The sequence below is a fragment of the Gekko japonicus genome, unplaced genomic scaffold (genome assembly GCF_001447785.1).
Source record: "Gekko japonicus isolate JY-2015 unplaced genomic scaffold, Gekko_japonicus_V1.1 scaffold1161, whole genome shotgun sequence".
Lineage (NCBI taxonomy): Eukaryota > Metazoa > Chordata > Lepidosauria > Squamata > Gekkonidae > Gekko > Gekko japonicus.
The window spans coordinates 192,356-206,976 of record NW_015171538.1 but is presented as its reverse complement, the minus strand read 5'-3'; the positions used below and the strand labels follow the sequence as shown (position 1 = coordinate 206,976).

At 42.2% G+C, this 14,621-nt stretch overlaps 2 protein-coding genes across 3 annotated transcripts in view; one reads left to right on the top strand and one right to left on the bottom strand.

Annotated features, from left to right (window-relative positions):
* Positions 1 to 14,621, bottom strand: part of MED12L (mediator complex subunit 12 like) — a 240,815-nt gene that overhangs the window by 142,508 nt on the left and 83,686 nt on the right.
* P2RY14 (purinergic receptor P2Y, G-protein coupled, 14) overlaps positions 1 to 14,621 on the top strand; it is a 44,643-nt gene that overhangs the window by 28,596 nt on the left and 1,426 nt on the right. For both annotated transcript variants that reach the window (XM_015419629.1, XM_015419630.1), the window contains exon 2: positions 8,437 to 8,486. The gene's annotated coding sequence lies outside the window, so the exon portion shown is untranslated. The remainder of the gene's footprint in view (positions 1 to 8,436; positions 8,487 to 14,621) is intronic.

Sequence of the window (14,621 nt, the reverse complement as noted above, 5' to 3'; positions counted from 1 at the left end):
TGCCACTACTTAGCTTCCAGTATCTGATGAGACCAGGATAGCTTGAACATCCAGCTGAGGGCAGCCCTAACTATAATTGCAGGAATGTCCCACATATGGATGATCATACTGTCATTTAATTAAATCATGGTTTCACTATACATCTTAGCCAAGGCAATCAATGCACAAAGAAACAGGTACCACTCCATATCATCTCTCCTTTCAGTGGGGTACCACACTCACAATCTGTTGAGAAGATTCTTCTCACCCTTCCAGGAACTTTAAATATCCTTTAAACAATAGCACAGGAGACAAGAACACTAGAGATACAGATGAACAATCCCCAGTAAGCGAAACACCCATCCATTGTTCTCCATATAACTCCCACCAAAATTCTGAACTCAGTGTCAGTCAGTTCCCTGGGAATGCAGTGAAACACACTGCAGTCATATTGATACACTATACGCCAAAATTGCAGCTTTTAGTGGCAGCCACCTGACTTTCCTAATCAATCACATTTTTGTACTGTTCTTCATTCAAGGAGTTCAGGGTGACATACACAGTTCTGCCCTCAGAACTCTGCAAGATAGGATAGGCCAAGAAAGTGTAATTGTCCCAATGTCACCCAGTTTGCTTCACAGACGAATAAGCATTTGAACTGGGGTCTCTCAGTCTAACCACTATAACCATGCTGACTATGTCAACTTCTAAGACTTAGGGGGAAATCCATGCCTTCAGGAGCTTATGGTATAAAAATGTTGACAGCACACGAGGACTCGTAGAAGAGAGGAATATGAGACGTAACAACACTGGTAACTGCAGCCACCGGTACCTAGGCTTTATTTTAGCAGTGGATAAGGATAGGTGATTACGGTTATAGGAAAAGGTGGGTTCCAGAGGACAGAACAAAGCAGCATCAGAACTTGGTTGCTGTTTTTAGTTAACAGGAAATTGTCATCATTAGTCGACACAGTGTCCCCCTCCAGTTCTCACAAAAAAAAGTAATTCCACAGGACTACAATCATATGTAAAGAGTTGTGTTACATCACCCTTCCTGCTCAGGAATCTTAATCCCTCTTTTCTTTCCCCCAAACCAAACAATCCCATAAAATATGTTCTGCGGGGGGGGGGGGCACTCTGTCATATTTGGTCAGACCAATGCTGTATCCAGTCCAGGCCTCAATCTAAAAGTGGGCAGATTTTTTTAAAAAAATTATTTATAAAAATTATTAATCCAGTGGTTGTGTGTGTGTAGTGCTATCAAGTCACTTATGACTTACGGCAACCCATAAATTAATGTCCTCCAAAATGTCCTATTGACAATAGCCTTGCTCAGATCTTGCAAACTGAGGGCCATGGCTTCCTTTATTAAGTCAACCCACTTCATGTTGGGTCTTCCTCTTTTCCTGCTGGCTTCAATTTTTCCTAGCATTACAGGTTCTCCTTGGCATACAAAAAATGCATCAGAGACTGACAAATGGCCATAAAATTTCTTCATGAGAATGCAGCAAAACCAATAGAAGCAATTAAAAACAGGAACCAAAAACCTATTTTCCTCTGCCCACAGGCTGCTGAAGTTCCCACATGCAGTACACTGACAGAGCACTGAGTACACTCTTTATTCCATGCCACGTTGGTTGCAACAATATAAAATGACCACTGGTACTGCAAAACACCCCGTTGGTTAGCTAGATCATCTCCCTATGCACAGTAACATGCAATCACTTGTGAAAAATAAATCATTTCACAGTAGGGTTGCCAAATGTAAAATCCCTACCGGCGGGGGAGCGTCCAGCCGGTCCGGGAGTTGTCTTGAAAAGCGCGCGCGCGGCCGGAGTTTTCCCCTCAAATGGCGTGGCCCCGCCCCCAGCGTGCGACGTCACTTCCGGGTGACGCGCACGCCGGGGCGGAGTCCCCCCCAGGCCCCGATTCCCCGGCGTCGGGTAACGGGCCTCCGGGGCGGGGGGAATTCCGCCCTACCGGGGGGGTTGGCAACCCTATTTCACAGAAGAGTAGGTGATCTCCCTTTACGTGCTGCTTCCACATCACACCTCTCAGATGAATAGGCCACTGTCTTATGAAAAAGGTTTGTAAGAAGCAGTAGCCATTGTATTGCTGGCATCATTTCTGAGGGGAAAGATTCTACAAGGCTTTTTGCCCCCATGAGTAAGTAAACTATTCTTATTTTTTAGGGATATACAAAGGGCGGGGGCTGTGGCTCAGTGGAAGAGCCTCTGCTTTGCATGCAGAAGGTCCCAGGTTCACTCTCCAGCATCTCCAGCTAAAAGGGTCAGGTGGCAGGGGATGCAGAAGACCTCTGCTTGGACTGATGATTTGATGCAGTACAAAACAGCTTCATGAGTATTCTTGTGTGTGTTTTAAGCTTCTGACATTTTTTTTTGTCCTCCAAGAGGAGTTAAAGGCAAAAAGCAATTCCTTAAGACATTATGTTTTAGTAGTACCTTATCAAACACCAAGTGATAATACCAACAAAACTTTATTGCAATTGTGTCATGCACTGCAACTTCTCAGAAATGTTTTCTACAAGCTCTTCCCACACTGACCAAACTACCTCACCGCAGTTGGGAGTTTCCTGTTCGAATAAGAAATAGTTTAAAAGTGACCAAGCCATTTACCTTGGAACTTCTAGTGTAAAGTTTTGCTATTCCATGCCAATTCTAAAAAATAAGTCATATATAAGGGAAACCCAGGCTGAAGAAGCCCAGGAAAAAATTAAAGGGCATTATCCATATACCAAGTGTTGCCTGAATGGGACAGCATAAACCACCTGTCTTACTGGGAAACTACCTCAAGGCAAGCTGCAATATAGCAATCCAAAAGGTTTTTTGCTATGCACAGCCCAACTGAAATGATGGAGAAGAAGGGTTATTGCCATTCCATTGACCACCGCGGGATCAAGAACACCCATTATGCTAGTCCATCATTACATACAGAAAACATGAGCACCAATGTTCTCCAGCACAGAAAAAAGACATTGATCTACTCTGAAAAAGCACTTAAAGACAGTTGTTCCTGTTGTGAAATTTAGAAACTAGGTCAATGGTGTGACATGGTCAATCTTCCCTTTCAAGGTTCAAGTTTATCAGAACCCACAGCCAACAACGAAGTACATGCATTCAGGAACGGTAATACTTTTATTGCAGAGCTATAGATGGAGTAACATAGGCACTGTTAAGAATGGTGGCGGCCCCTTGGGCATAATAGGATATAGGGTATTCGTATGTCCCCAATTTAGTGTCTGTGCATGCCATGTACCCCCACACACAGCACTGGCCAATTAGGCACCCTCCTGCGAGCGGGATAAGGCTTAGAGACCATTAGGTAGCTGAAGCTGAGAACGAACACTCTCCCACGGCACCTAGGGCAATCCCAGACACTACAACACCCTCCTGCACATCTGTATAGATAAGCGTTTCGGCGCAGAGCAGAGACAGCACAGAAAGGAATGCAGTAACAATTAACCTGAAAGGAAAGCAACAGCAATTAACCAGACACAGATCAACCTCCCCAACCTTCATGGCAGCATAGCTGAGTGTCAGATTGTACAGGATTAGCCCACCCAGGCCAGTCCAGGGATGGGAGGGAATCCTGTACTTTTCGGTACATTAAACAACAAGCCACGAGACAGTCTGTACCATCTCTGGTCTTCACAACATTTTGCCACCAGAACCTCTTTTCATTAGTCCCTGCCTTTCCTAAGGGAGAGATTCCAAACCTTAGTTAGCATCTGGGATTTAACACAGTAGCAACTCTATCCAGAGATGCACACTCTTACCAAGGTAGCATATGTGGTCAGGGTTAGGCACAAGACTTAGACTTGGAATTCGGTTACAACACCAGAGACAAATTAGCAATAAGAAGGATCTTTATTCAGTACAGAGCTTAGCACAGACTACCAGAGATTACAAAAATAACAAAGGCTAGGGCAATTTGCCTTAACTACACATTGAAGATACATAGTTATCACATCAGGAACATTCACAGTCCAGAATAGTCCAAGGGATTTTGAAGAGAAATCCCATTTTTGCACCCCATGTGCTCCAAATCACAAAGCAGGTCTTTGTTTTCCAAGAGACAGCATTTCAGGTGCAATAAAACAGACAATGACAGGGGAGAGAGCAAGAGCTCACTCCCATAAGAATCAAACAATTATACCCCAATTCCAGTCACAAATTAGATGTGGCCATCAGCCAATTGCGAGTGGGCATGGGTGTGCCCAATTGTTGGTTGTCATAGCTGTGTGTAGGGATAGGCTATAAGTTTGGGATCTCGCCTGCAGTCAGCTGACCCAAACTCCAGCTGCTTCATTGTGTACGTGACTTGATGCATATGGGCCAGAAAGTGTAGCCATGAGGTCTGGCTTTTAGCATGAAAATGTGAAAGAATGTGGGTTTATGGCATGGCTATTGAGGCCATGTGGCCTCACCATTTGGCTTGCAACAGGAAACAAGACACAGCATGTTATCAAAAGACATCACAGGAGAAGGCATGTGGATATAGAAAGCAGAAAGCAATTTTTCTATACACAGATATACAAAATTTAAATGTTACTGCCCTGGCATCAATTCATATGGTGCACATTTAGGCATCACTGCAACAGCAGCAGCATCACTGATGGGTCAGGTTTTCCAACAGACACCTGCAGCAGATTCCCAATTTGCTTTTTGCACTGTTCCTTCAGGCCCACTGACCTGCAGGAGCAAAATATAGACGCATAGAATATTGCTTTCCTCTAGCACAGGTGTCCCCAATTTAGTGTCTGTGCATGCCATGTACCCGCAGACACATTTCTCAGTGCCCTCCAAGTGTTTTTAGAAAGTGGGTGGGGCTAGGTGGGTCTTTTGCCCAGCAAGATTTCTGATTGGCCATTGGAGATTTGATTGGCTGTTCAGATTTTTAAAAACATTGTTTTAGCAGCAACTGCCACCACAACACAAGGATCATCACTGTAAGCTATGGAAGCCATTTTGTGGCTAACTCTGCCTCCTGCGGCAGCCATTGTTTAGTAGCCATTCTGTGGCTGTGCCCACCAAGCTGTGTCAGAATTCTGAAGGTGGCCCACAAAAGGTGGAGACCCCTGCTGTAGCACAACTCCACTTGCACTGTTCAGGATCCAAGCCATAGTTTTTACTGCATGTATCTTTCTCCAATTGTATGCAGAAATATACCAGAGAAATGCAGTGTTACAATGCCACATGACACATGCAGTTATTTAAGATTAATCTACATCACCTTGCTATAAAAAGTCCAAAGTGGCTTACAGAATAAAAGGCCACAATACATTTAAAAACAATCAACTGATAAAAATAGGCTGGCTGCAGTGGATCGTTCCTGCCAACAATGGCACTTTTCTCTAGCACAAGGTGCTTTTCCTGTTGCAAAACTCTCTTCTGCCATTTGAGCCACATCACCATGTTACATCCAATGCATGTACTGCCCCCAGTAGGAATGAACTTTTGATGCAGATGCAGACCATACCATTTCAGAATGACTCAAGGAACTGCCACGACAAATAAGCAAAAAAAAAAAGTCCAAAGAATTTTCATGTGAATCTGTTTTTAGAAGGTGAATGACAAGGGAATGCAACATTTTGCATTAAAAAGCCAGTGTGCTGAGCCTCTAGAATTCTATGAGTGGGATTCCAGATGAGTAATTTAGCCCTAAAAGCAGCTGGAGGGATGGGTAGATATGGCCACAGTGCTGAGAAGGGGTTAACTCCTTCCCCTCTCTTGCTTCCCTTATTTGCAGCGACCCCTCCCCCAGTCAGTTTTAAGAACCCTATCTTAAAGTATGGCTGCCTTTTCCCCCTGGCAGAACTCAAAGCATCCTGAGGATATCTCCAACGAGGGGAAAAGAGTTACTCACTCCAACCCCAGCACCAAAGCCCCAATACATTACCCCCTTGGTGATTTTTAAGGCCAGATCTAAAGTCTTGATCATCAGACTCCACCAATACATGTAATTCAGCCTTCAAGTTATAGCCAGATGTACCCAGGTTCAAAACCCTACTGTGTCAAACGCTCATCTCTCTCTCCTAGTCTCTCCTACCTCAAAAGAACAAAGTTTGACTCCAGTGGCACCTTTAAGTCCAACAAAGTAGAATTCTGGGTATAAGCTTTTGTGTAGTGTGCGTGCACACCAAAGCTTATACTCTGAATTAAACTTTGTTGGTCTTTAAGGTGCCACTGGACTCAAACTTTGTTCTGTTGCTTCAGACCAACATGGCTACCCACCTGAATCTACCTCAAAAGGTTCCTGCAAGGATAAAATAGCCCATGTCCACAGCTTTGTACTCTTTGGAGGAAAGTCTAAACAAAAATAGAAATAATTATTTTATTGCCCAGATAATAAACACTTGATTAAAAAAGAGAGGTTATTGTTAAAATCAATGGTTGTAGCAAAGCATAACTTAGATCAAAATGCCTTGAAGGCAGCAAGCAGGGGCCACTTGGATACTCAGGCAAGAAAAACTCATTCCTCATCCCACCCCTGCAAAATCATCATAACATTTTCCAGAGAACTCGCAGTGACTGTGGCTGAAGTCTTGTGAACCATTTTTCAGTACACTTCCCAAGTTACTATAATAGCTATGGCTCTTTTTTACTTCTGGGTTTTTTTAAAAAAAGATTTGAGCTTCAGAACATTTATTCTTTTGCCAAGGACTGCAAATTTGTCACTCTCACAAGCAGTCCCGAACTGCCCCTTGTGGAAGTTTAAGGGAGCTGCCCATTGCAGCATTTGACATTTAATCTACCCACAGCAGCTGTAAGACTGTACTAACGATGGATTTTTAAAAGTCCAGTTTTGGAGCTAAAGTAGCAAATCCCCAGTCTTTAAAGGGTGATGCAGGAATAATAGCAAGCATTGCTTCTGCATTAACTTGGAGGCCAATTCAATGGCTGATATCTCGAAAGGCTCCTGGATGATCTATTGGTAAGTAAATGCTGCATTTGAAATAAGCATTGTAGCTTTTTTCCCCCACTGACAGACTTTCCATAATGTGTTCATACTTGGTCCTCCAATAAGTTTCTCTCTCTTCCTATCTAAATTAGCAACAGGAAGCTAACAAGCGTTTTAAAATGTGCCTGTTCTAATAATGCAGTATATTGGTTTGGGGAGAAATGCTTCACAGTTGCATCGGTCTTTTTGCATGATCAAACATTAATTCACAGCTATTCACTTGATTTGTTAGGATAAATAGGAGAATTTTTAGCAAAGATTTAAAAAGGAGTAAAGGGAGTCTCAAATAAAATCAGTATGTGTTTTAATCCTGCAACCATTTTTAGGGCTTTAAAAAAAAAAAACAAGGAAAGGCAGATTTATTTTGTACCAGAGTACTACACAGGAAATGTTTGTGACTCTCTCTCACTAATTGTCACAAGCATCAGAATTGTAAGACTAGAAATTTAGCTCTTTAAAAATTAACATCAGGTTCATCAAGCCCTGGAAAGAATCTAACAATAGCCTCAGGCAAGAAATTGAGAGCACCGGGCAGCTAACTAGTAGAAGCTATACAGGACACAATCCAGCTAAAATTGGAAGAGAGGGCACAATATGTATGCAGGTGGATCCTTTTTCACCCACCAGCCAAACCCTGGGGAGACCAAAGGCCCCCAGCACTGGGTACTCAGCACAGGATTAATGGGGGTGTCCAATCATCTCAATGCAATTTGGGAAGAAGCCAGTTCCCAGAGAGCTGCTGCTTCCTCCTCATGCGTCTCAGCTGAATGTAGCTTTAAGGAGAGGGTAAGCGATCCTGTTCTATATGTCTTTGCAGCCGTACTACCGCAATCTACAGATTCTCTTAGCAGCATATTACTACTTGTGAAGTTCTCTGCACATTCATCTAAGGAACAGATGATTGGTATTAGATGAATGAGGGGGGGCAGGATTTGCATAAGCTTATAAGTGGAGAAGAATTAAAATTGTTTAAGAAACACAGATGTACACTATCCCACTCAGGACAAGTATTTTGCAAATTTACAGGAAGATCTGAAACACATTTGACTCAGAGGTGAATCGTACTGAATTCAATGGACTTACTTCCATTACCCCCTGACCTGGATAGTCCAGGCTAGTCCAATCTCATCAGATCTTAGAAGCTAAGCAGAGCCAGCCGTGGCTAGTATTTGGAAGGGTGACCCTCCTTGGAATACCAGGGTTGTGACACAGAGGCAGCCAATGGCAAACCACCTCTGAACATCTCTTGCCTTGAAAACTCAATAGGGTTGCTGTAAGACATTCCACCACACCTCCATTATATAGATACAAACATATGTCTTCTAAAGTAGCCAGCACAGTTTGAGCTTGTATTTCTTAACAAAGTAATGTGCTTCTTTTTGTTAAACATCACTATTTGTTACAGTTATTTCCATTTCCACTTTGTTTTAAAGGAAAAAAGTCTAACCCACAACATAATTATTTTAATTGTTTCAGTTTCAAACCTTCAAGACTCAGCTGATGGAAAGTAACTCTTTGAGGATGCCGTAAGTAAAGGGAAATTGTTGGCACATTAAACTTTTTTCACAGGTTTCCATAAACGCATAGAAATGTAATAGTGCTCAGTGTAATATTTCTGAAATCTTAGCTTTCTGATCACCAAAACTAGGATAATACCATATGCATCATATTTTCTCCTCACTGCTCTTCTCTTCCTGGTCCTATCACATAGCACTGATTATTCAACAGTACTGCTTAAAAATGTCATCCATAGCACAGAAACAGCTCCTTGTACATGTGGATTCCTTCATTTACCAGAACACTAATTCAAAAATATAATTCAAAAGTATAACAAATAGGAAAGGAATTACTGTTCCATGGCGCCATTTAAATAAGATAACACATTAAAGTTATACATGCAACCAAGTGATAGTAAGCAATACAAAATGACAGTTTTATAGGACAAGTGAAAATGAAGGATGTGTGATTCTTAAGCAGGGGACTCCAACAGAATTGTATGGGGCATCTAACTTCCATTCCCTCGCTATTCCTTCTTTTCCTTCACTGAAAGCCCCCAAAGCCTCTCCCCTTTTCCTGTTTCCTGTTTCCCAACTATCAGCCAACCGACTTTTATTTTCCTCCTGCCTTCAGCTCTCCCTCCTTCCCTTCCACCCTGCCTTTCTTCACAACGGGGATCCAAAGCAGCTCAGCTTGCATCATTCTCCTCTCTTCCATTTTATCTTCACAACAACCCAGTGAGGTAAGTTAGGCTGGGAGTGTGTTACTGGCCCAAAGTCACCCGGTGAGCTTCTGGAGCAGAGTGGTGATTCAGACCTGGGCCTCCCAGATCCTAGTGTGAAGCTCTAACCCAGGGGTATCAAATATAAGGCCCAAGGGCTGAAACTGGCCCCTCCAGGGCTCTTACCCAGCCCACAAGCAAATGATATATAAGGAAAATTAAGGTACTCCCCCTTTTATGGTACCCCTTGGAAAAACCTAGTCTTGCATATGATTAAATACATTTATTGGGGCTTTTGTGGGCTCCGCAGTAAATGAATTGCTTTCACTGCTAGGAATCAATTGTTTTTGTTTGTATTTTGAGTCAAAATATTTATTTATTATTTATTTATTGTGAAATTTATAGCCCACCCTCCCCGCGAGCGGGCTCAGGGCGGTTCACAAACTGGGCACGTATGCCAATGGCTAAAACAGTTAAAAACAAAATAAAACAATCATTTATAGTCAATTTATAACAATACAAGGTGCTCTAGATGTCTCAAAAAAGGTCTCCAGTCGCAAGATGGCATCCTGGTGATGGTGCCAAATCGGTGCTATCAGTTCCAGGCAGCACTGTCGTTCATTGTCACGGGGCCATCTCACTCTCTGACACTACCCCAGCCTAGTTGGTGGTGGTGCAGTGGTGGCGGACACGAGCACATGTTATAAAGGAGACTTTAAGGAGCCCTCCCTCTTGAAACTTTATTTAATAGAGGAGGACTATTATTAAAGGTTGTACAATAGCTTTTGAGATTCTTGGAGATGATTTGTGATATTTTTGATTAAGAAGATTTATTATATATGTACAAATTATTGTAAAAATATTTTTCAAAAAATATATAATCATTTATGATATGTTATAATCATCTGTGCACGGTATTTGTTATATGTTGGTTTTCCTACTTACCGTGGGTCCTTGTTTGGGGTTGTTGAACAGTAGCAAGCAGCCAGTTCTGCGTGAGTTATGCAAGTCACGCAGAAGCAACTTGCCAGGTCTGGCCCCAATTAATCTTCCTTCAGAAGTCAAAGCAGCCTTGGAAAGTGCCCTGACCTCCCCCACTGTTTACTGATAAAGATCAGGCTAGAAGTGTGGCAATATTGTGTAGTTGCCTAACAACTGCCACTGAGGGCATTTGATTCTTAAAGCTACAGGGACTGCTTCTATTGTTTGGGGGAGGGTTAGTTCTCCTTTCTTGAGATATCAGATTGGTGTAGTGGTTAAGTGCACGGACTCTAATCTGGGAGAACCAGGTTTGATTCCCCACTCCTCCACTTGCACCTGCTGGATGACCTTGGGCAAGCCATAGTTCTGGCACAGCTGTTCTTGAAAAAGAGCAGTTTCTGACAGAGCTCTCTTAGCTCCACCTACCTCACAGGGTGTCTGTTGTGGGGAGGGGAGGGGAAGGGAAAGGAGTTTGGAAGCCGCTCTGAGACTCCCTTGGGTAGTGAAGGGTGGGATATAAATCCAACCTCTTCTTCTTCTTCAAACCTAGGGCATCTTGTGTATTCATGGCTCCAGTTTCCAGATTTAAGTATCCATAGATTTGGCCATGTTGAGAATTAGTTATATTGATACTGCTAGCCACCCTAAGCCACAACAGCAAAATAGCCCTTGAATTAACCTGCAGCAAGACAAATTACCACCATCATCAGAACATATACATTAGTGGTAAGAGTCCCACAATTACATCCCACATAAGGTTCAACTCCTCTATACTTGGTGGGTTCAATATGAAGTTCTTTCAGTGGAATGTAGGTCCTGATTATACTGCAAAATTAAATTTCACCAAATTTTATGATCATCCCTAACACCCAAATCTACTCCTCATTTATCCTACCATCCAAGAGATTACCAATTTTTAATGATTTGAAGGAACTTAGTGGTGAGTTCTTGCCAAGGAAAAGCTAACCTTTGGTCTGGAGGGCAAGATACCTGAAATTTATTACAAAACTTACTTAAAAGTCTCAAGCATATTAGAAATTTTTCCACAGAGTTGTCCAAGGATTAACCAATTCTGGAAGGAGATAACTTTGCGCATACAGGAAATGACCAACCAAAGAATCTCCTTCACGCCAGAAATGATACTACTGAATAAGTGGGATGACTCCACAAAGGAAGACAAGAGAAACCTCACATCACTACTACTAGCAACGGCTAAATTGACAATAGCCGCCCTATGAAAATCTCCTAATCCTCCCACTTTATCTTTGTGGCACGATAAACTCTGGGAACAATTTGTCATGGCCAAAATCAACAACCTAAACCAGGAGGCCCAGGCTACAAGCAACACCACAGTTTCGAAATTTAGACGGCTCTGGACACCAATAGTGAACTATATGACGAAACATGACATATTGCCCACAAACCAAAATTATCATAGATAGCTGTTCCTATGACGCGTTAGGTACTTTCATTAGCAGTATAGAGGAATAGGTCCTCATCCACTGTACGGTCCACAGCAAGAAATATGGGAGTTAAAGCCCCGAGTAACCATAAGATGAATCGGAAAAGTAAAATCAATAAGCCCACCAAAATTATGACTAAGGATTCCTCTGGTTAATAATGATGATAACGCATACATCTCTGTAAGATATATTGTATTGTGTTCGAGTTCATCCCTTCTTCTGTATTTAACTGTACTGTTAAGTAAAAGAATAAAAAAATAATTAAAAAAGAAAAAGAAATTCTTCCATAGGAGGTTATAAAATGAACAAAACCATTCATGAAGCATATTTTTTTTCCTTCTCGTCTGCACCAAGTTACTTGGGAACAGCAAAAGTCTGTATTCTTTAAAAGAATCCCAGCTAAGTGCACAGCCCAAAACAAAAATGATAACCAAGGTATAGGTAAACAAGGTAATGCAGTCAATTTCAGCTACATTACAAATTTTACTTTGCAAAGTCAATGTTTCGTGGAGCCCTGGATAAGATACTGTACTCTGTACAGTAACAGGTCCACCTGAATAAAACAAAGTCTGTTATTAAGGTTATGAGATTCACGTGATCTCATGACTGCAGTGGAGAAGGAGGGGGTCTCCCTCTCCTTTCTGTTCTGCTGACAGAAAAGGCAGAAGCGGTAATTTTATCCATGTCTCCCTCCCCACAGCTTTTTCCTGAAAAGTGGCTATTCTATGCACTTAAGTGGGCCACTATCCAGATGGCCACTACATGAGGCAGCATGCTGTACTAAACGGACGATGGCTCAGTGGAAGAGCCCCTGCTTTGCTTTGCATGCAGAAGGTGCAAAGTTCAATCCCTGGCATCTTCACTCAAAAGGACCAAGCAGTAGGTGATACAGAAGACCTCAGCCTGAGACCCTGTATAGCCACTGCCAGTCTGAGTAGGCAATACTGACCTTGATGGACCAATGGTCTGACTCAGTATAAGGTAGCTTCATGTGTTCTGTTCATGTGACCACCAGTGTAATCCAGCAGGGCTCTTCTTATACTCTTACCAGACCACTGGCCCTGAAACTCTCAAAGTGAACTTTCCTAGGTTTTGGAAGGGGTGGAGTGGAATACATGAAAAAAAACCTCTGATGATCAGTACTTTCTGTTGCCTCAAAAGAACTGACCAAGATCCCAAAACCAATTACTAAGGGAGAGGGAAATAGCGTCCCTTCACTGGTGGTCTTTAAGAAGAGGCTGTGAGGGGTGCTAGCACTGAATTTCCTGCACTGATCAGGTTTGGACTAGATGGCCTATACAGCCCCTTCCAGTTCTACAGTTCTAAGAAAGCCCATTCACACACTAAACAATGAGCAGACAAATAAATAAAACATGGACTTTACTTTTGAAACAGCAGGTGCATAGACATGAGATGCACAGAGTGAGGACCCCTGCAATAAAATCAGCATAAAGCACCTTCTCTCATTGCACAGACACTGCCACAAGGAAGCTGAACCCTCCACTTAAAATAATACACTTATAATGTCCATAACATCGTGCTGGCAATATGTTATAGACTGCAATACTAGATGGAACACAAACTCTGATATAAACAGTGTCGCCAGATGTCTTCTGTTTCTGTGGTTCAAAAACCAAACTTCCTCATTCCTAGCTGTCTTTGCATCTACCAAGAAGCACCTCCATCAAAATAAGCAGCAGGAGGGCTGCAAATGAAACCTCTGCTGCTGTGTTTCCTGTTTCTTCTTCACACACACACACACACACACACACACACACACAAACAGTAGAGATAGAAACTGAATCCCTGGAGAAGATTCCAAGTAAAAGAACAGAAGTGGTGGTGGGAAAATTAGTGTTCGGACTAGGAAGGTTGTCTTCATGCCAAGGGACACAGAAACCTCTTCTGGTTTTACCCCAGCTACTTTGTTTTCTAATAGTATGCAGGAAAGGGATGGCTAAGGAACTGGAGCACTTCAATAGCTTAGCACAGCCTCTCCAACCTACAGTTGCAAGGTATTCTATAGGTGTGCAAGGGAGTGGGAGTCTCATCAATTCTATCCTTGCTCCTCTAATTTGTACCTGATTGCTTTCTTCACTCTCTTGCACGTGCTCTCATAATGAGAGGCAGCTATTTAAATTCTGGTTACATCTTGGTCACAAACACTCACACAGATATTATATATTTTGTCTACAAATTCTTAAAACACATTCATGTTTCTTCTAAGAACTAATTCCCACAGGGAGATGTTTAGACTACATCTGGGAATCAAAATTCATCTGGAACGTTTGTCAGTGTCCAAAATCAGAGACACATCAAAATTTACTGACTAGACAATAACTCTTATGATCACAGAAAGCTGGAGCATATCACATCAGATCCCTGGTCCATCTAGCTCTGTACTGTCTACCATGACTGGTAGTGGCTTTCTGTGGTCTCAGGTCTCCCTACCTGAGATGTTTTAACTGGAGAAGCAAAGGATTAAACCCAGGATTTTTAGCCTGCAAAACATATGCTTCCCAACAGAGACTACCAGCCTTCAGCTGCATGAGTCTAAGAAATGAGTGCGTAGGCCAATAAATATTGACATTTACAAATTAATTTGGGATTGCTAATGTCAATATTTACACATGAATGTCAGCATTCACATAATTTTGGAAATTCACTTAGAGGAAGTGTGTGTAAAGAATGATGAAAAAGAGAGAAAACATCTTGTACTGCTACCTATAAAATAAATGAATTTGTGGACAGGAAAGGATCCTAAGAATTGGAGCCACCCATTAAGGAATCCCATGAGTAATGCAGATCTGGAAGATGTTGTCTTGATACCTGGGGGGGTGGTCATGAAGTTGTAGCACATCTAAGCTGCCATTCTCCATAAATATTCATCTGGGAAGTCACAAATGTTTCTCTCTAGGATGTTAGTCAAAGGTCACTAGGGTTACTCTTGTGGAAATTATTCACTATAAACATATTTGTTCAAAGTTACACATGTATTT